General features: G+C 35.5%; 2 long non-coding RNA genes across 5 annotated transcripts in view; one reads left to right on the top strand and one right to left on the bottom strand.

Moving 5' to 3' along the window:
• The window catches only part of LOC129059353 (uncharacterized), a 67197-nt gene extending 53921 nt beyond the window's left edge, over nucleotides 1-13276 (top strand). For 2 of the 3 annotated variants that reach the window (XR_008525175.2, XR_008525173.2), the window contains one exon: nucleotides 13025-13276. This is a non-coding gene — a long non-coding RNA (uncharacterized LOC129059353). Of the gene's footprint in view, nucleotides 1-4926; nucleotides 5025-13024 lie in introns of all 3 variants that reach the window. The other variant, XR_008525174.2, reaches the window with a different exon arrangement.
• The window catches only part of LOC129059354 (uncharacterized), a 29139-nt gene that overhangs the window by 7002 nt on the left and 1028 nt on the right, over nucleotides 1-21109 (bottom strand). The window lies entirely within an intron of this gene.

Here is a 21109-nt window from a genome sequence, read left to right as displayed (position 1 = left end):
ACTTGAGTTAACATTATGTTTTTACTTTGTCATATTTCCTAATTTTCTAAATCTTAGCTTTAATATTTCTTACTTATGTAATAGAGATTAGAATATTTTATGCTTCATAGGCATTTGGGTTGATTAATTAATTTAATGTATACAAAAAACAGCCTGTACTTTTGAACAGTACAGTTTGAATATATTGAGCTATTATAATAGGCTATGTTGGTTGTAAATGATAGAAAAAAGTAAAAATCCCTTAAAACTCAGGATTGTGTGTATGTATATATGTGTGTGTATATATGTGTGTGTGTGTGTGTGTGTGTATATACACGTATATATTATATGTGTGTATCTATCTATCTATATATATATATAAAATATTTATGTCATGTAGAATCCAGAAGTCAGGAAGCACCATAGTTGGTCATTTCAGCAACACACTGATGCCATCTAGGGCCAGGTTCTTCCCATATTTTATCTGTCCCCTAGTAGTACATAGGCATTCATACTCAGATTTGTCTACTCATATTCACAAGTGGCTGTCACAGTTTCATTATTTGTGTTCTTATCCAAAGACTGCAAGTGTCAGGGGAAAGAATGACTTTGCAAGTGTCAGGGGAAAGAATGACTTTCCCTCATGCTTTTTTTCTTCTTTGCTATTCTAATAAACCTTTCTTAAGAAATGTCACCAGACTTTAATTTGTGCAGTGTTGGTCAGAACTTCTTACATGCCTATTCCTACCCCAAACACTTACAGCAACAACAACGTGCAATTTTCTTATGAAGCTTAAATTATTGTGACTCAGCTCTTCCCTGATTTGCTTGGTTTAAGGGGAATGAATAAAATCAAGTAGGAAGGTTGTGAATAGACAGGCCAATGCTATTCATATATACACTTTTTTAAAAATAAAAGGCTAAGTCAAGAAAATAGCAAGTAATAGCACGTGTTTTAAGAGACACAATGTGACAGAAGCATTTTTTCTAACATTTTACTAAATGTCAATGCTTTTTATTATTTTCTAACCTAACATACGCATGATTAAAATACCCCGGAAATTATGTAAGGTAAATATGTCTTGCATAGTGATATAGAAGAACTATAAGAGAAGTTCTAAATAGCACAATCAGAGAGAGTTTGAATAAAATGTGTTTTGAAATACATACATTTTGGTAAATCAAAAACTATCTTCATAAAAGATATCTAGTTTTCCAGCTTGGCTTGGTATTATATTAGTTTGCTAAGGCTGCTGTAACAAAAAAACGCAGACTATGTGGCTTAAACAATAGAAATTAATATTCTCCCAGTTGTGGAGGCCAGAAGTATAAGATCAATGTGCCTGCAGGGTTGGTTTCTCCTGACGCTCCTCTCCTTGGTTTGCAGATGGCTGCTTTTCACTATGTCCTCACGTGGTCTTTTCATGCACATTTCTTGTGTCTCCCCCTTTTCTTCTAAGGAAACATATTTTGGACAAAGGCACCACCCTTATCACTTCATTTAATCTTAATCACCTCTTTAAAAGTTATCTCCCAATATGGTCCCATTAGAGTTTGCTCTTTTACATGTGAATTTTTGCAGAACAAATTTTTTCCTAACAGGTATGTTTCTCTAGGATGACTGAGGATGCTACCCATCTGCAAATTATGTTTTTTTTTGCATTGTTCTCACATTCCAAATTACGTTTTGTCAGCCCACAATGCACAGCAAATTCATAAGTGGATGGGGTGAGTTGATCTTTAGGAGATTATACATTACATATATATGTGTGTGTGTGCATGTATAACACATATTCCAAATATATATACATACATATACACCCCAAATACATAAATATGTGTGTGTAACTCCCAAATCTACATATAAATGGAAATTTTTTTGAAAATAATTTAGTTATACAAATATGACTTTTAAATCTCTTGGCCTATCAAATATCACTAGTAAAAACAAACTGTGATACATTCAACCCTTTCATTAAAGATGTTATTATGGTGAGAAAGAGCACTTAGATATCAGAGTTTTAGTCTTGAAACACTGTCATGAATGCTGCATTTTTTCCCAACATTGTTATTAATTTAAGGCATTCTGGACAAAGATGCCTGAAACAACTTTCCTGCAAAATCAATTTGGTAAGAATTAAATCCAGAAAGTATATGTCAAAATAAAAATTACAATCCACTGCTTTTCTCCTGACTGCATTTAGCAGTAAAGTATTAAATGGAATATTAAGAGCAACAATTAATGGGCTTAGTTTTTAAGCTGTCTGGTGGTGTGTAAGATTCACTACTTTATTGGCTATTAGAAAAATGACCAAATATTACTTTAGTTATTCTAAGTGACTATAGAACTGCCTGCTCAGCAATAGTGACAAGAAGTACTTACTGAGCACTAAAAGTTCTTACATTTTTATTTTGGAAAAATTACTTTACAGTGTCTCAGGATGAAGTTTATTTAGTTTGAATAACATTTTTAAAATAGTATTATATTTTAAATGAATCTTTACAACTAAATTGTTTCAAGTCTAGATATGTTTGAAAAGTCATTTCTAACATCCCTGCTCCAGGATAATCAATCACATGAAAATGTTTATTTAATAATTCCATAAAAATGTTAATAGGAAATGGATCCATGGAAGATAAGAACATTGCAAGAAAAACCTGCTGTTTTAAGGCAAATATTATCCATAAGAAACAGCAATACATTATAAAACAAACTATATTTGTTATCTTTTCATTTAAAAAGTATATAATATGTGCTTTGAATAAAATGTATATGTTCAGTGCAAGTGAGATGATTGAAGAGGGGAGGACTTTTAGCAACTAGTGTCTGAGCTCTACAAGGTAGGAAGGGTAACAGAATGTGAAATAATGGGAAAAAAATCCCCTCTTTAATGCAAGCTGCTGGCTGGATGTACTACAACACAACAGAAGGCTTTCTTCCAGGTTGTATGAATTCTTTCTTTCGTTTAGTAATCTTAACTCTTCAGAAAATAACATGCCACTCTCTGTGGTAACAAAGCATTTCCTTTTTCTGTCTCTTAATAAAGGAGCTCTGGGATCAAGGTGTAAGACTCTTTATCGAGTGTTTTAGTGGCATAGGAAACAAGGGGGGCTATCGTTGCATCCTGCAGAAGTGTTGTTGTGGTGGAAGTGCCTCTACTACATCAGCTCCACCGGACCTACTTTACTACATTCTTGTTTCAATGAGGTCAGACAACAGTAATTTGTTATATGGGTCATGGCAGAATTCTTCTTCTAAACACTAGAAAGAATGACTCCTTTGTCAAGATAAATTCATCCTAATGCATTTGGTCTCCCTGTAGGCTGTATTACACACTTGAGGGAACTCTTGTGTCACATTCTGCCACGCAGCATTATAATACCTTTTCATCTTGCTTTAGATTCACCTCGTTATAATAGAAGAGAACACACACACACAAGTAAAAGATACATTTGCTTTCATTTATTTTTCATATTGTACTTTGCAGACATTATGAAGATGGAACATCAGAAGAACAGGCATACTAACACAAACATTTCAAAAGACAGGAATAGAACACAACAGAAATGTTTCATTAGTAATTCAGCTCATTCATATTTTTATCCCACAAAATTTATTTCTTTAAATCTTTAAGGATTTTTTTTCCAAATCAGCATGAATATGTAAAATCTGAAAACTGAAGTGGTAATCTCCCCCTCAAAATTGTAAACTGATACAACATAATAAATACTGATTTCAGAATTATCTGGCTCAATATAGATACATTGTTCCATTTTATTAATATTATTATAAATTTCCTATGTATAAAATTATTTCAGTTTCTAAGGTTTTATATTTAAATATTGTAAAGTAATCAGAATGAACGCATAATAAAAACTAAAATGTACATTACAAAGAAATTTTTGTTACATATGCTCTTAAACATTTTTTTCTCATCTCTTCACTCATAAAACAAAAAGATGTTGGGATTTTTGGAGTCTCTTCAAATATTTACTTATTTTTTATTATTTTTTCTATTTTACCTTCGCTTATTAAATCTTCACATTAGCCCTCCTTCCCTCTTTACCACCTGAAAAAAAGGTAAACATACACAGACTAACATGCAATTCACAATTGATAAAAGATGGGTTAGAAATGCTGGCTTTCACAATGGAGGATGTGATTCTTTTTTGACTCTTCTGAGAAAAAATTGAGGGTCAAAAAAATTGAGGGTCAAAAAAGATTAGGTTTAAAGTGTTCGTGGGCTGTAGCTTTAAAAAGAAGAAGGTTAACTTAGACAAACTGTAAAAAAAAAAAATGCTTTTCTCTAACATCTGTATACATTAAAAGAAAAGACAATCTTGTTCTCAATGGGTCATAATACCCAGAGGCAGAAAACCTTAGACAAGATGTTAAACAAAGGTCATTTGTTTAAGATTCAAAGACACTGTACTTTTCTTTTTTCTGAAACCTACACTACATTTTAAAAGATCTTGTTATAGCAAGTACCTTTTAAATGTCTAAAATTGAGAGATTAACTCCAATTCCAAAATAGTCACTGATAATGTTCTTTGCAATACAAATCAGCACCAATGAATTAGTTCTCTGCTGCTGTGCAATGGAATGTAGTTTAGAGAGCAAAGTGGTGTATACATGTGCTTTCATTGAAACACTGATTGTGGAAGAATAGCTGGTGGATGCTGGGCTTAATACCTGGGTAATGCGAAGGTCCTTGCAACAAACCACCATGGCACACGTTCACCTATCTAACAACCCTGCACATCCTGCACATGTACCCCTGAACTTAAGATAAAAGTTGGAAATAAAATAAAGAAACACTGATCATTATTAAATATCTGATCTTTGAAGGTAAGTTTAATAGTAAAAAATATTATTATTGAAAGATAAATGTCAGGTAGTATGCTAAGTAATGTGCAAACATGCCATATTTTTACTTATATTTTTAGAGACAGAGTGTAATGATGCAATCATAGTCCACTGCAGCCTCCAATTCCGGTCTCCAGTAATCCTCCTGTCTCAGCCTCACAAGTAGCTGAAACTACAGGTGGGCACCACCATGCCAATCTTTTTTTAAACTTTTTGTAGAAATGGGGTCTCACTATGTTGCCCAGGCTGGTCTTGAATTTCTGTATTCAAGTGATCCTCCTGCCTTTGCCCTGCAAAGTGTTGGTATTACACACATGAGGCTCTATGCACAGCTGAAAACATGCCTTATTAAATATTCAGCTGCTTTCTGAGGTAAATATTCTTTTTTTTTTTTTTTTTTTTTGGCAGAGTCTTGCTCTACCGCCCAGGCTGGAGTACAGTGGCGCAATCTCGGCTCACTGCAAGCTCTGTCCCCCAGGTTCATGCTATTCCCCTGCCTCAGCCTCCCAAGTAGCTGGGACTACAGGCACCTGCCACCACGCCTGGCTGATTTTTTTGTATTTTTAGTAGAGACGGGGTTTCACCGTGTTAGCCAGGATGGTCTCGATCTCCTGACCTCGTGATCCACCCACCTCAGCCTCCCAAAGTGCTAGTATTACAGGCATGAGCCACCGTGCCCGGCTGGTAAATGTTCTTAATAACAGTTAAAATACCAGAGAGATTGACCCTAGAATTGACCCTCAATCAGTTTGGAATGGGGGATGATGAATAAATACTCCCTCTTTACCGGGTTTCTGTGAGCACAGTATTTTAACACAGTATTTCAGAAAGTCTTGAAAGGCAGGTGCTCCGGTGTTAACCATGAGAACCCTATAATAAAATTACCAATATTAATTTTCTACCATTTTCTCTCTCACTCCCCACTTTCTCCTGGTATTACTTGGAATAAACTTCAACATAAACCACTTGCAATGTAACCTTTGACTTATAGTCTGCTTTTAATAAACTCAAACTAGTGCATTGCTACTATAAGTGACCTTACAAAGCAGAATCTTGGCAAGCGATTCAGAAATTTCATCAGATAGCGGTAAGAATTCCATTACTGGTCAGGCTGGGCGCGGTAGCTCATGCCTGTAATCCCAGCACTTTGGGAGGGCAAGGCGGGTGGATTGCCTGAGGTCAGGAGTTCGAGACCAGCCTGACCAACAAAGTGAAACCCCGTCTCTACTAAAAATAGAAAAATTAGCCAGGCGTGGCGGTGTGTGCCTGTAAATCCCAGCTACTTGGGAGGTTGAGAAAAGAGAATTGCTTGAACCTGGGAGGCGGAGGTTGCAGTGAGCCGAGATGGTGCCACTGCACTCCAGCCTGTGTGACGGAATGAGATTCCATCTCAAAATAAAAAAAAAAAAAAACAATAAAAAAAAACACACAAAAAAACAGAATTCTCTTACTGGTTAGCAGTCTTAAAATAACCTCTGGTATACCAAGGCATTGTTGGTTTCTGGAATTTTCACTGGATAGACTGTGATACCATATAAGAAGAAGGGAAAGTATTTGCTTATTATGTCTCAAAAATATAAAAGATCTGAGGGAAATGGAAATTATAAATATTATGGCACAGGGCAATCAACTAACAATTTAAGACACTGTAAAAGCCCAAAAGGCTAAACCTGTAGACAGGAGCAGCTCTCTATTGCCTGGAACCCACGAAAAAGCATCCTATAAAGTAGATCCTATTCTTCTGCAGATGTAGCACAGCTTGTCCTCAAAGTCAGGTTCAAGATCCAAATGTTATCATTGAGATCAATTTCACAGCCTAGGCAATGCTCCTGTTCTAAATTCAGGACCCTCATAGGGAAAGAATGAGACCCTAAGATTTGGGGTAGGGAAATTTGGTTGGCGGTATTGAGAACAACCACTCCATGGATTTACCTGACATTTATTTGCTGAAAGCAATCAGGCTCCTACCTCTTGGGGTAGAGCCACCTAGAAAGCACACATAATTTTCAACAGAGGATTATTGTTAGCTACCTAATGTTTGCTCACATCGTAGTCTTCAATCACTCGCTCTTTTGTTTCTAGGCCATTAACTATCAGGGTTAAATAAAATCCGAATGGAAAGAAATGTCTCTGCTATAAATTAAAATCTTCATTAAAAAATGAGTTTTACATCCGACTATTACGTTTCTGTAGGAACCAGGAACATGGGAGTGACCACTGATATTTAGAACATAAAGCTATTGTACAGGAGGATGAGAAAAATGCACAGAACAGAACAGCAGCATGTAATGCTGGGTTATGGAGAGTTTTATTTTATGGGATATTTCTCCATGAGTTAAGTTCTGTCATCTCAGCAAGGGCATCAGGAGCTAGCTGAATATACTGCTGGGATGGTTCCTTGAAACGTGGAAATAATGATGATCTACGGTAAATGAGGGAGAAATGCCAGAATTATTTTGGCAGTGTTTTAAAAAGAATATCAAAAAGGATCAGAGAGATGATCAGAAAGGAGTATTTATTAAAAAAAAAAAAAAAAAAAAACAGAATCTTATTAGGTTACTCTGGTTTCCTATGTGGCCTAGAGGGCACTCCTTTCAGTGAAATAAAGAATACATTTGTTAGGGAAGCAGGACCCTAGGACAGCCAGAGTGACACCAATTTGAAATCGACTCCATCTTAAAACTAGCAAGGCACATTCCTTGTCAGTCATGACCTCTGGTTGTAAGATGTTTGCAGCTAAGGAAGAAGTTTGGTAATGCCTACAAGGACACACTCCCACAACAACAGAAAGTCCAGATGTCCCATTACCCATAACAATATATGCTTTCAAGATAATTATAGTTATGCTTTGATGTACTTACACACTGAAATGTCAAAGATAGCTTTCTTTAAATAAGTAGAATAATACATTTTGTCATGCTGTCAGCCCACCTGCACGTAGGCACAGCTTAGTTTAATCTTTACATAGACAAGACACCTATATAAGAAAAACTTTAAAAAAAAAAGATGATGTATTGCTCTGTTTTCTTCTGGGGACGCCATACTCTGTAATGAAGTAGCTTTCAATAAACTATCTCTTCTCACTGTACTCTGTGACTTACCTTGAGTTCTTTCCTACCTGAGATCCAGGAACCCTTTTTTGGGGTCTGGATCAGATCCCTTTTCTGATCTTCTGGTGACCACAACAAAGGTACCTTAGAATGAGACCCTATGCCAAGGAAATCCAGTCTAGGCAGCACCAATTCACTATTAACTGGGGTCTACCCTAGCATCCTATCAAGATTAATATTACCAAGGCCCAGTGGAATTCCTGGGATAAGAGATTTGGGTTAGAGTTCTGGCCCAACAAGGTAAGAGTCCCTGGGGTATAATATTTGGGCTAGAGTCACGGCCCAATAGGGTTAGAGTCCCTTGGGTATATTACAGGGCAAAGACGCCTGCCTAAGATTTGAGTTAGAGTTCCAGGCCATGGTATTAGAGTCCCTGGGGTAGGAGATTCAGGTTAGAGTCCTGGCCCAACAAGGGTAGAGTCCCTGGTGTTTAATAAAAATAGAAGCAGCTTTGGAAGATGATTTCCAGTATATGCTTTGGGTTAATCCACCCTGTCTCCTTTGCTGGATATGGGAAAGCTATAGTTCTTGTCATTTTCCAGTTTGTTGCCTTTGCTTTACTGAAGCCTTACTATGGTCCTTATGGCTAGCATGGAGGTTTACTATATTAACTTTCAATGCTCGCTTTCTGACTATTGCCTTTTCAGTTGCTTTTCTTTGTCATGTGGCAGGATAGCACGGGAAACCTGGGGACTTGCAAGATTTGGTCTTGTTATATCTTAACCATTGGAGGGCTCAGACACTTTTACACCCCACTTTAAAATGTGCATGAATCTTGATCCATTTGGCCAGCTTGGAAACCCAGAGTCCCATTTCCTTGTCTGAAGTTTCAGCCTGTTGGCATTCTGGTGGCTATTTTTGTCCTGCAAGTCTAAAATTAAATAGAGTCTTCTAAATCTCTCTATTTCTCTATTTTCTTTTCTGCATGCTTGGAATCTACTATTATTAGGCTACTGGTGTTGAGATAAGACTCACTGTTTATAATATTACTAATTCAAGATTACTTGGAGATTTTGTTTTTCTAGCACAGTTCAGCCAATTCTGGCTAAAATGTAAATGTAATTTTGGCATTTCTCCCACATTTACTTGCTGCAGTAAGCCAAGATCACGCTACTGTACTCCAGACTAGGCAACAGAGCCAGATTCTGTCTCGAATAAATAAATAAAGCTTTGTATCTGTTTTCATTTATGTACATATACCTGTAAATGCATGGGCAAAATCCCCAAAGAGTACACATCAAACTGTTAAGAGTGATGTCCCTCTGGAAGGAAGTGAGAATGAAAGGGATAGCTTTGGAACCAAGGGGACTTTCACCATTTACTTTATTTGCTAATGTGTGCATTGTTTGAATCTTTTGTAAAACAATATTCCTGTATTTTAGAAAACAATAAAATAAAATAATAGAGAGGTTAAAAAAATAGAAACTCATTTGAAAGTGAAGGGGAAAAAGGTGGGAAAAAGTCTTTTTTTTTTTTTTTTTTAGACAGAGTCTTACTCTGTCACCCAGGCTGTAGTGCAGTGATGTGGTCTCAGCTTACTGCAGCTTGTGCCTCCCGGGTTCAAGCAATTCTCCTGCCTCAGACTCCCGAGTAGCTGGAACTACAGGCGCATGAGACCATGCCCAGCTAATTTCTGTGTTTTTAGTAGAAACAGGGTTTTGCCATGTTGGGCAGGCTGGTCTCAAACTGCTGACTTCAAGTGATCCACCTATCTTGGCCTCCCAAAGTGATGGGATTACAGGTGTGAGTGACCATGCCCAGTGCAACGGGCTTTTTTTTTTTTTTTTCCTCAAAAAAACAGTAGTTTTATACACTATATACACTAACAACAAGCTATCTAAAAAAAAGAAATCAATGAAACCATCCCATTTATAATAGTTACCAAAAAAAAAATAAACACAGTTGATCCTTGAACAAAACAGGTTTCAACTGTGCAAGTCCACTTATATGTAGATTTTCTTCTGCCTCTGCCACCTCTGAGAAAGCAAGTCTAACCTCTCCTCCTCATCATCATCCTCCTCAGCCTACTCAACAAGAAGAGGACAAGGATGAAGACCTTTGATGCTCTACTTCCACTTAATGAATAGTAATATATGTTCTCTTTCTTTCTTTCTTTCTTTTTTCTTTTTTTGAGATGGAGTCTCGCACTGTCGCCCAGGCTGGAGTGCAGTGGTGCAATCTTGGCTCACTGCAACCTCCGCCTCCCGAGTTCAAATGATTCTCCTGCCTCAGCCTCCCGAGTAGCTGGGATTACAGGTGTGCACCACCACGCCTGGCTAATTTTTTGTTTTTGTTTTTGTTTTTTGTTTTTTTAAATACTTTAAGTTCTAGGGTACATGTGTACAATGTGCAGGTTTGTTACATATGTATACATGTGCCATGTTGATATGCTGCAGCCATTAACTTGTCATTTACATTAGGTATATCTCCTAATGCTATCCCTCCCCCCACCCCACCCCTCTACAGGCCCCGTGTGTGATGTTCCCCTTTCTGTGTGCAAGTGTTCTCATTGTTTAATTCCCACCTATGAGTGAGAACGTGCAGTGTTTGGTTTTTTGGAACAGGCTTTTTTAAAAATCAAACTTTAATAAAGTCTAATTTACCCAAAATTTTGGTCCACAGCTTTCTTTGTATGACTTGTTGTGTGTCGGGGTCATTGTCAATTAAGAAAAGTTTATGCTATGGAAAAACATGTTCTGAAATTCTGGAATTGTGTTATGTATAAAATGTTAACATCTGACAAACAGTTCAGGATTTATTGCTTCCTAAGTTTTTGGATTCAGGAGCGGGTGAGTGTCTTTTCTTGTCTCTTTCCTTTGTTGTACCCCTTTTTTTTGCAAGATACTTAGCCTTCTGAGCCCCAGGAATTATGGAATGCCGATGTTCCTTTATATTTCCATAGGACTGGGGGTTTGGAGCTCCATACAGAGGTGGATAAAGTGTTTGAGGCTCAGAGGGATATTTTCCAGCACCTACTGCTTCTTGATCCCCCAGTCCCCTTTGTCGGCTGTATATTTGCTGTCTGTGCCTCATCAATGATGCACATCACCCTACACTTGCATGCCATGAAGTTTACACCTATCATTTTCCTTCTAATCTTGATTAGAAGGAATTTTCCTTCTTCATTTTGTTTAATTCAGCATCTCTCTGGGAGGCAGTGGAAGCTAGAAGCCTCCCTGGAGTTAGTCTTATTGAAAAAAGAATAATTTTGTCTAATTCAGAAGTTCTCTAAAAGTCAATTCAAATTATGGACTTGCCAAAAAATAACATGATGATGAAGATGAAGTCATAGAGAAAAAGGAATATTTGTACACTGCTGGTAGGACTGTAAATTATTTCAGCCCTTATAGAAAGCAGTTTGGTGATTTCTCAAAGAACTCAAAACAGAATTTCCATTCAAACATGCAATCCCTTTATTGGGTATATACCTGAATGAATATAAATCATTCTGCCATAAAGATACATGCATGTGTATGTTAATCACTGCACTATTCTCAAGACCAGAAAAACGGAGCCAAACAAAATTCCCATCAATGGTAGACTGGATAAAGAAAATGTGGTACATATATATCATGAAATACTATACAGCCATGAAAAAAGAAAGAGATCATGTCCTTTTCAGCGACATAGAGGGAACTGGAGGGCATTATCCTAAGTGAACTAATACAGGAAAAGAAAATAAAATACCACATGTTCTCACTTACAAGTGAGAGCTAAACTTTGACTACATATGGACACAAAGAAGGGAACAACAGACACTGAGGCCTACTTGAGGTTGGAGGGTGGAAGGATGATGAGGATCAAAAACCGCCTTTTAGTTATTATGCTTATTTCTTGGGTGATGAAATAATCTGTACAACAAACCTCTATGACTTACAATTTACCTATATAACAAACCTGTACATTTACCCTTGAACCTAAAATAAAAACAACAACAAATACAACGAACAAATGAATTATGGGCTTTAAAATGGTTATTTATGAATCAATATAGAAAGGAACCAGTGAGTCAAGGAGAGAGAGGTGTGAAGAAAGTTATGAAGGATATAGAGATGCATTTTTGTTAAGAAAGGTTATAAAGAAAAGAGAATAATTTCATATGAAAAAGGATTTTGTAGGTAAATTTGTGTCCTAAAAATAAAATGACTGTTTATTTAGAAGGGAGACCTTTAGGACAAGTCAGAAAGTCAAAGCATGCCACAGATGGTCTTGGTAAGTCATGATAAAGTTTTGTCAACTCCTGTAACTTTTCTTCTTTCCTTCAGTTCTAACTGTTGTTATGCCTTGATGCTAGAATGTTTTATCTCGGAGATCTAGAAAGCAATGTTTTCCTCTAGCATAACTTAGTTGTATATTCTTGGCTTTTCTTGATATGTCTAAATTTTCAGTGTAATCAGGAAACTTAAGCTTTGTCTGAGTCATGTATCCCTCTGCTATATTCATAAACTTGAATACACTCTTCCTGTGTTGGATTAAATTCAAGCACTTTTTTTCATCTGGTTTGACTTCCGGGTCATCTAAATGGGCATCTCATAAGGAGAAACAGTCACATAGTGGACAGATTTTTTTTTCCCTTTTTTGATAACTGGCTTAAGAAACAAGATTCTAAAATTACTATACTGTCTTTATGAGGTTTTTAGTTGCTAAAAACTAAGATTTAAAACAGTTAAGGTTTTTATATCCATGTAGCCTTTTGCATTGCCTTTAAAGTCTTTTTAATTATCACTTTGGTTAAATGAGTAGCTATGGTTTTACAATGAGCTTGATTCTATTTTGATCAAATATTTTGAGGCTTTTTAACAGCTTTAACAAATGTCATTAAAATAAAAATCATAAATGAAGTCTCTCACAGTCTTACTGCTGGTGCATATTAAAGCTATAAAAAATAATCACTACAGAGTTGTAGACTATTTTTACACCTTCTAGTCAGACTATGAACTCCAGTATCACTATCTTCAGTGTGATAATTACATATACTGGAAGAAAGTCAGTTAAAGAGCTCACTGTAGACCTTAATAAAGGTTCTTATCAAGTGATATTAACTAATCCTTATGCTGTTACGTTACAGGGCTTTGACTCCAGCGTACACAAATCTCATCTAAATAAAGCACTGACTCCTGCCAATATGTAACACCAAACTCAAATTGACCAAAGCCTTGTCTTTAGACCTGGGCAAAGATGAAAATCAAAGTAAACTGCTTTCATGAGACACAGGATCAGGCCTGTATTAAAAACAAATAAGATTCATTTAATAATTTTGCCTTTTTCTGAAATATACAATTTATTTTCTGCCTTAATACTAAATGAATGTTTGGCTACCAATGGGCTTCACTTTCTTTCATTCTCAGAACCAGGCAGAGATTATGATCTTTTGTTGGAAACATTGCTAATTCCTTATGCTTACTTTTCCCCCCAGAAATTTAAATATTCATCCCCTCCAGCTCAGGGACTATCACATGAGATTGTAAGGGTTGGTTTTGGAGAATAAAATTAGTTCAGACTCTCCAAATCAAGGATGGGCACACAGATGCCTAAACAGCTGAAGAAAATGTGTGTGTTTTACATAGCTAGTTACTACAAGCCAAGAATACAATAGCTCAATGCATGGAATGTATTGATAAGTCAATTTTGTAACCTTGCCTCTTGGCCTTTGATTTTTGGCTTTTATGTGTCTTAAAAGGGTTTAAGTTTAATGAGTGCCTGCCTAATTCCTCCATTACCATCTGGCCTAGAAGAATTAAGTGGATATGAGTCTTTTGACTTGAATCCCTTGGCCATAAGGACATGGTGGACCATGGAGGGACATGATGGAGCATTGAGGGACATAATGTACCTGGGGCCAGTAGCACACCCCCCTGGCATCCATATGGGACAAAATGAAAGCTTGGCTATCAATACTGCCTCTGTCATACCTTGACAAAAAAAGGAGAATATAAAAATAAATAAAATCCTAAGCCACTCTCCCAACACAATAGACACCCACTCTTGGCCAAATGAAAACAAAAACAAAAACAAAAAAACTGAAAAACTATTTCAGGCCATGAGGGGAAACAGGGGGTCAGACACGCCTCACTATACATTTCTCCCCTTGGAATTCAGGCACAAATGACCAGCATTAACTTTAAAATAGTGATCATAAGACAGACAGAACAGACCCTTTATGGCAATAAGCTAAAAAATTATAAACAGGATCTAAGACCATGCCAGGCAAAGGTTAACTCTCTACTCCAATGTAAACAGAGTTATATGTTACTTGCATGTTTTTTCAATATGCATGTGTCAGGACTACCTCCAAAATATTCATAGCTCCTCTGTTCAAACAGGAGACTTTCATTAAAAACTTAGAAAGAAGGATCCCCTGAAGAGGTCAATTACAACCAAAATGGAAGGGCCCCTATCAGGTATTGTTAAGTACCCCCACTGCTGTTAAACATCAGGGAATCATTAGCTGGGTACATCTTTCCAAGATTAAATCTATTTCTTATGAATTCCTGCAGGCACTGAAAGAAGACATCACAATCCACACTTGTGAATCCCTAGAAGACCTAAAGCTATTGTTTTCAAATAAACAGATAGGTAACATCCCTAGTCTCCCCTGCAGGTACTCAGTCTTCTTAACAACTCCCTTCTCATACAGGTTTGCATCCCCAACAGATACTTATGGTTATATGGTCACTCATTCAGTCAACCTATAAATAACTTGTATCTTATTTGGGATCATAAAACTCATGGTTATCAGTGTATTAATAATGTTTGCTTCAGCAGTCAATGTACGGTAGGACAAGCAAATCTCTCTAACATACAATTATATAACAACACTCACCTGAGAGCTAAGAGTACAATTGGCCTTATATTGGCTAGGGTTGAGGTTGGCATTGGCTTATCGTCCCCATGGGGACAATTTGTCTATCATAAAGCAACTCTTCAAAACTTTACTTCTTCATTCTACATACTGTCTCATAAAATGGTAAAATGGGGGATGCTTCAGGTAAGTTAAAACTTTCCTTTTATTTCTTTGCAGGTAGATCAACGGGCAATAGATTAGCACTAGATTCGCTCCTGATTTAAAAAAGAGAGTACGCCCCAAAATCAATAAAAACTCCGGCACTTATATAAACACCCCAGGTCCAATAGAAGAATATATACAGAAAATATATTAACAAGCTGTCTGGTTGCATAAATATTACCAAGGTACCCACCCCAACTGTACTGGTTGACCATTAAAAGCACTCCCTTGATTCTCACTTAGATTTTGCCCTATCTAGGGCCTTTGATAACTATCTTGTTATTACTAATCTTTGGTCCTTGCTTGTTTAACCTCTTAGGAAAGTTTGCGTCTTCTAGATTACAATTCCACATAAAGATGATGGTGGCACAAGGCTTCCAACCCATCCTATCTTCTGACCCAGGAAATAGAGACATCCTGCCTTTATACCCCTTAGATCCGGCATCCAGATATTTTTTATTCCTCCAATACCAGTCAAGGCCTATGTCCTTAGAATCATCAGGAAAGCATGATAACAAGGACTTTCCTTGGCTCCCTAGAGGCTAACTGCAAACCCTTATAAGAGAATCGTGACCCAAAGATCATCGTCCACTTTCTGCAGAAAGAAGTTACAGAAGAACAATTTTTACCCTGTATCTCCCCTTAAGATTAAGGGCTCGCTCATAAGTAGAGGGGAGGATATTAGGGAAGTAGGAGCCTAAGAGAGCCAGAGTGACACCAATTTTAAATCAACTCCATCTTAAAGCTAGCAAGGCACATACTTGCCAGTCACAACCCACGGTCCTAAGATGTTTACAGCTAAGAAAGCATCTAGGTGATGCTTGCAAGCACAAACTCCTACAATAACAGAAAGTACAGATGTCCCAGTATACATAAAAATATATGCTTTCAAGATAATTATAGTTGTCCTTTGATTTACTTATACACTAAAATGTCAAGGGCAGTTTTCTTTAAATCAATAGAATAATACACTTTTTCATGCTGTTAGCTCACCTGCGCATAGGTGCAGCTTAGTTTACTCTTTACAAAGACAAGACCCCTATATATATATATACTTTAAAAAAAAAAAAACAGGAAAAACAAAGACAGTGTGGTCTTCTGCTTTCTTTCTGAGAATGCTCTACTGTGTAATGGAGAAAGTTTCAATAAATTATCTCTTCTCACCATACAAGTTGTGTTGAATTCTTTGCTGTGCAGGATTCAAGAACCCTCTCTTGGGGTCTGCATCAAGATCTCTTTCCTGCTATCAATTTGGTGATGGGGGCATGTGCATGGCTGAGTAAGTCTATGCTAGCTCTCCTCTGCAGACCTGAGTTAATGGTAGGAGATGCTCTCTTAAAAACGGTATGTCTCGTGTCAATACAGCAAAAGGGGTTATAGAAATCTAGAGCGGAGGAACCAGGTTTAAAGGTCATCAAAGTCATCATGGCAACTAGGGAACCTTATTCTACAAGGATTGTGGTCAAGGGCAGCCAAAATCACAGGTGGTATTTATGTTAATCAATATTTCAATGGAAATAAATCAACTCCGACCTGAGAAACTAAATGGAGCTAAAGGTGAATATAATAAATCTGTGATCAGTTTTTTTGCAGTCTTTAATAGAAGAGTCACATTGAAGATTCCTAAGACGTTGGTGGAAGATTCAGACTCTTGCAGCAAAGAACTAGGAACTTTTAGGAAGTGTGTCCTATGAAGACTGAGCTCTGGATCATGGATGATTAAATTATTATATTATCTGAACTATCCATTTTGATCTATCTACTGTCAGATCCCTTAGGTCATATGGTAAAATAGGACCCATTAGAATATACTCTTCACTAATTAGCTCTAACTCTTTGGTATTCCCATCATAATTGTAGTAAATACTTAAGAAAAAATTCTAAGATGTATTTTGTCAAGTATTGGAATAATATTGGATATAGAAAATTTATTCATTGGCTATAACAGTGAATGGCATATAAAGGACTGTCGATAAATTATTGCCTCATGAATAAATGTCTCTATTCAATAGGTTTATTATCTAGCAAAAATAAAACAAAATAAAATATCTGTTATTGATCAATATTATATTTAAAAATAATTTTTTTCATAGAAATATGGTATTTCAAATATTGCTAAGGGTATTTCTAATGCTAAGACTTTAGTATTTTTCCTTTCCTCAAAAATCAAAATAATTTTTACATTTAATTGAAATTGCTTTACACTTACAGTTCCAAAATCTTTGATGTACAGCATCTATAATTTAATCAGGCTATATACTATATTGCATTTATTAATGCTAAATTCATTTCATCTGTGTTTCAGATACATGTGTTTTCCAATGTGAATTTCAGGGCTACAGAATCTAAGACACTGAGATAACTAGTTATTGAGTACTAGAAATTGCCTTTTAATTTAATTCTGTTTATTTTCCATTGTCTTTTATCCATTCCGGAGATGTTTCATTTGCATGGGAAGGTACCAGCATACACTTTAAAGTGTGGTTTATTGACTGAAAATAGACCTATGTTAAATTTTGTGCCAACAATGACACCACCAAATATATTGTTATATAGAAAGGAAATTAGGGGTTCAAAAGGCAGAATGATTAGGCAGAAAATATTAAAATAATTTTTTGTTTTGGAACAATTTTAGATGTAACGAAATTGTGAAGCTTGTATATAGATTACCTATATACCTCCCACCTAAATTCCCCATTGTAGTATCTCACGTTTTCGTGGTACATTTTTCTAAAAAACTAAGTCTGTTTTCCCACAAAAACAAAATTGGTATATTATTATTAATTAAACTCCATGCTTCACTCATATTTTACTAGTTCTACCACTAGTGTATTTTTTTCTGTTCCAATGTCCCATCTAAAATACCAATTACTTCTAGTTGCAATGTATAATTAGGCTTTCCTTGGCTGTGATAATTGTCCCAACTTTACTTATTTTTGGTGACCTTGACAGTTTTGAGGCATAGTAGTGAGATATTTCATACAATGTTCCTTGATTTAAGTCTGTCTGATGTTTCCCCTGTTCAGACTGGAGTTATAGTTCATGGGAATCATGCTGTAGATATACCATGCCCTTATTATCACACAATACCAGCAGTAGGTGCTATCACCTTGACTTCCACTAATGACGATAACCCTGAAAACCTGAATAAGGAAGTGTTTGCTAGATTTTCCCTTTTCTTAACACTTTTTTTTTGGAATCAAGTCACTAAGTCCAGCCAGCACTCCAAGGGAGAAGGGGAATTAAGATCCACTTCTGTTAATAGAGATTATCTACATAAATGATTTGGAATTATTTTATCAAGAAGATTTGTTTCTTCTCACTTACTTATCTGTTTAATAATTCATTTCTATCAGTATGGACTCATGCATATTTACCCATTAATATGGGTTATAACCTAATACTACATTACTTAGTCACTTTTTTTTTCTTTTTTAGTTTGACCATTGGGTACCAACTTGAAAAACTTTCATTAGCCAAGAGAAGCCTAAAATATGCGGTGTCAGAATACTCATTGCTTGAGACTAAAGACATATAAAACTAATCTTTTTGTTTTTGGAGTCTGTTACTTCTGGTACTACAAGATGCTCCAAATTCATGTTGTATTTTCCTTGCTTTAGCCCTACAATTATCCATGTCTCTAAGAATTCCTGATATTCTTTGAGAATGGTATTTAGAAACCAAAATATGGGTGAAAGGTATACTTTCTTTCTACTGGAATATCTGATTCATCTCTCAACACAGAGAGTCGGGAAATACATGTATGTATACTAACCAAAGTATTCAGACATATCTATATTTACCTTCATGTTTTTGTGGTTATGAATAAATAAAGCTTTTAAAAATATACACATACAGGTTTTTTTGTGAAAATAAGTTTTTAGGAAACTTGACTAAATACCTAGGAGAAATACAGACTTTGTGGTGAGATGCCAGCCTTCCAAAGTGACTGAAATTTTTCATGCCCACTAGTAATGGGTAATAGTTCTTGGTGTTTCCTGTTCTTGCCTGCATTTCACAGTGTCAGTCTATTTTAGATTTTATTTATTGTAATGGTGTGCAATAACATATCATTGTTGTTCATATTTACATCCCCTTAAGGAGAAATGATGTTGAGAGTTATTTTGTATTCATATTTGTCATCCATCTACCATTTTTGCTGAAGTATCTGTACATATCTTTTGTCCATTTTTGAACGGGACTTTTAAGGTTCTTTATGTATTCAGGAAACAAGTCCTTAATCAGAAATGTTGTAATTTATTTTTGTTCCATTCATAGTTTGTACATCACTTGTCTTAAGAAAACCTTTAATATGTGCAATTTCTTGTTTTTTAATGGGCTATACTTTTGATGTTTTATCTAAAAACTTATCACCAAATCCAAGGCAAAGGTATTTCTTTGCCTTTCTTTCTATAAATTTTGTAACTTTAAATTTTATACTTAGATCTATGATCTATTAAGAATTCATTTTTTGGATATAAGTTGTGAGAGTCATAAAGTTGGATGAGGGTGAGCACAGCTGGTAGCGCCTACATGTGTCTAACAGAATCTACCAACCATCTGAAAGAAGTCATTTTTAGCTTAGTGCCAAAATTTGTTATAATAATTTTGTTCTACTAAGTGCATTACCAACATACAATTAATAATTGAACACTCAAGAAAACAAGGCACCACGAGTAAGAACAAGAATAAAATAATGTTTCTTGGGGTTAAATTTTTTAAATGCCAGTTTGCAACTATAGCCAGGGAACAGGATTTGCCAAAAACAAACAAACAAACAAACAAACAAACAAAAAACACAAAAAAAGATTAAAATAAAATCTACAAATAAAAATAAATAAATAAATAAAAATAAAAATAGCCAAATTTATTTTTTTTAATTTTAAAACATTTTATGGATACATAGGTGTAAATATTTAGAGGATAAATGCAATATTTTGATAGAGCCATATGATGCCTAATAATCATATCAGGGTAAATGAGGTATCCATCACCTCAAGCATTTATCATTTTTTGTGTTATAAACATTCCAATTATGGTCTTTTAGTTATTTTTCAATGTACAGTAAATTATTGACTGTATTCACTTTGTTGAGCTATCAAGTACTAGATCTAATTCATTCTAGTTAACCATATTTTTGTACCCATTAATCATTTCTACTTGCCCCCAGCCCACCACCCTTCTTGGCCTCTGATAACCACCATTCTATTCTCTATCTCCATGAGTCCAGTTGTTTAATTATTTAGCTCACACAAATGAGTGAGAATGAGAAATTTATCTTTCTATGCCTGACTTATTTCACTTAATACAATGACCTCCAGTTCCATTCATATTGTTGCAAATGACAGGATCTCATTTTTTTATGGCTGAATGGTATTCCATTATATATAGGTACCTCATTATCTATTTGTCTGTTGATGGAAACTTAGATTGACTCTAAATCTTGGTTATTGTGAATACAGCTGCAACAAACATGGGAGTGCAGATATCCCCTTGACATACTGTTTTCCTTTCTATTAGGTATACACCTAGCAGTGGAATTGCTGGATCACATGGTAGCCCTATTTCTAGGTTTGAGGAACCTCCAAACTGTTTTCAATATAGAGAGACAATATATACATTGTGAATTCTGGAAAATATATATAGTTATGAATTCTGGAAAATTCTGAGGCACTATCTCTCTATATATTGCCTGTGACTTGGTTCTTGACTGTAAATCTCCAATTTTTATAAAGTTTTATACATTTGCTTTATCTTCTAGAACTCAACATTTCTCTAGAAGAGACAACCCATATATCCATATAGGGGTGTAGTTTCATTCTACATGTATATATATAGACAGTATATATGTATATATAGTATGTGTGTATATATATATAGTATGTGTATATGTATATATATTATATATATACACACACTACATACATAGTGTATGGATATATATATGTGTATATATAGTGTATATATGTATACTATAGTGTAGAATGAAACCACATGGATAGTTTCATTCTACATGGATATATACGTCTCCATATATATGATATATATACATATATCTATATATATGTACACATAATGTCATTTTAATAATAATAATATCAAGCTAAAATAAAACAGAGGTTAAAACCCACATTCTGCTGTCAACTG

The sequence above is a fragment of the Pongo abelii genome, chromosome 4, assembly GCF_028885655.2.
Source record: "Pongo abelii isolate AG06213 chromosome 4, NHGRI_mPonAbe1-v2.0_pri, whole genome shotgun sequence".
In the NCBI taxonomy this organism is placed as follows: domain Eukaryota; kingdom Metazoa; phylum Chordata; class Mammalia; order Primates; family Hominidae; genus Pongo; species Pongo abelii.
Note: the sequence above shows the minus strand (reverse complement) of the source record. Positions and strands in the feature narration are given on the sequence as shown.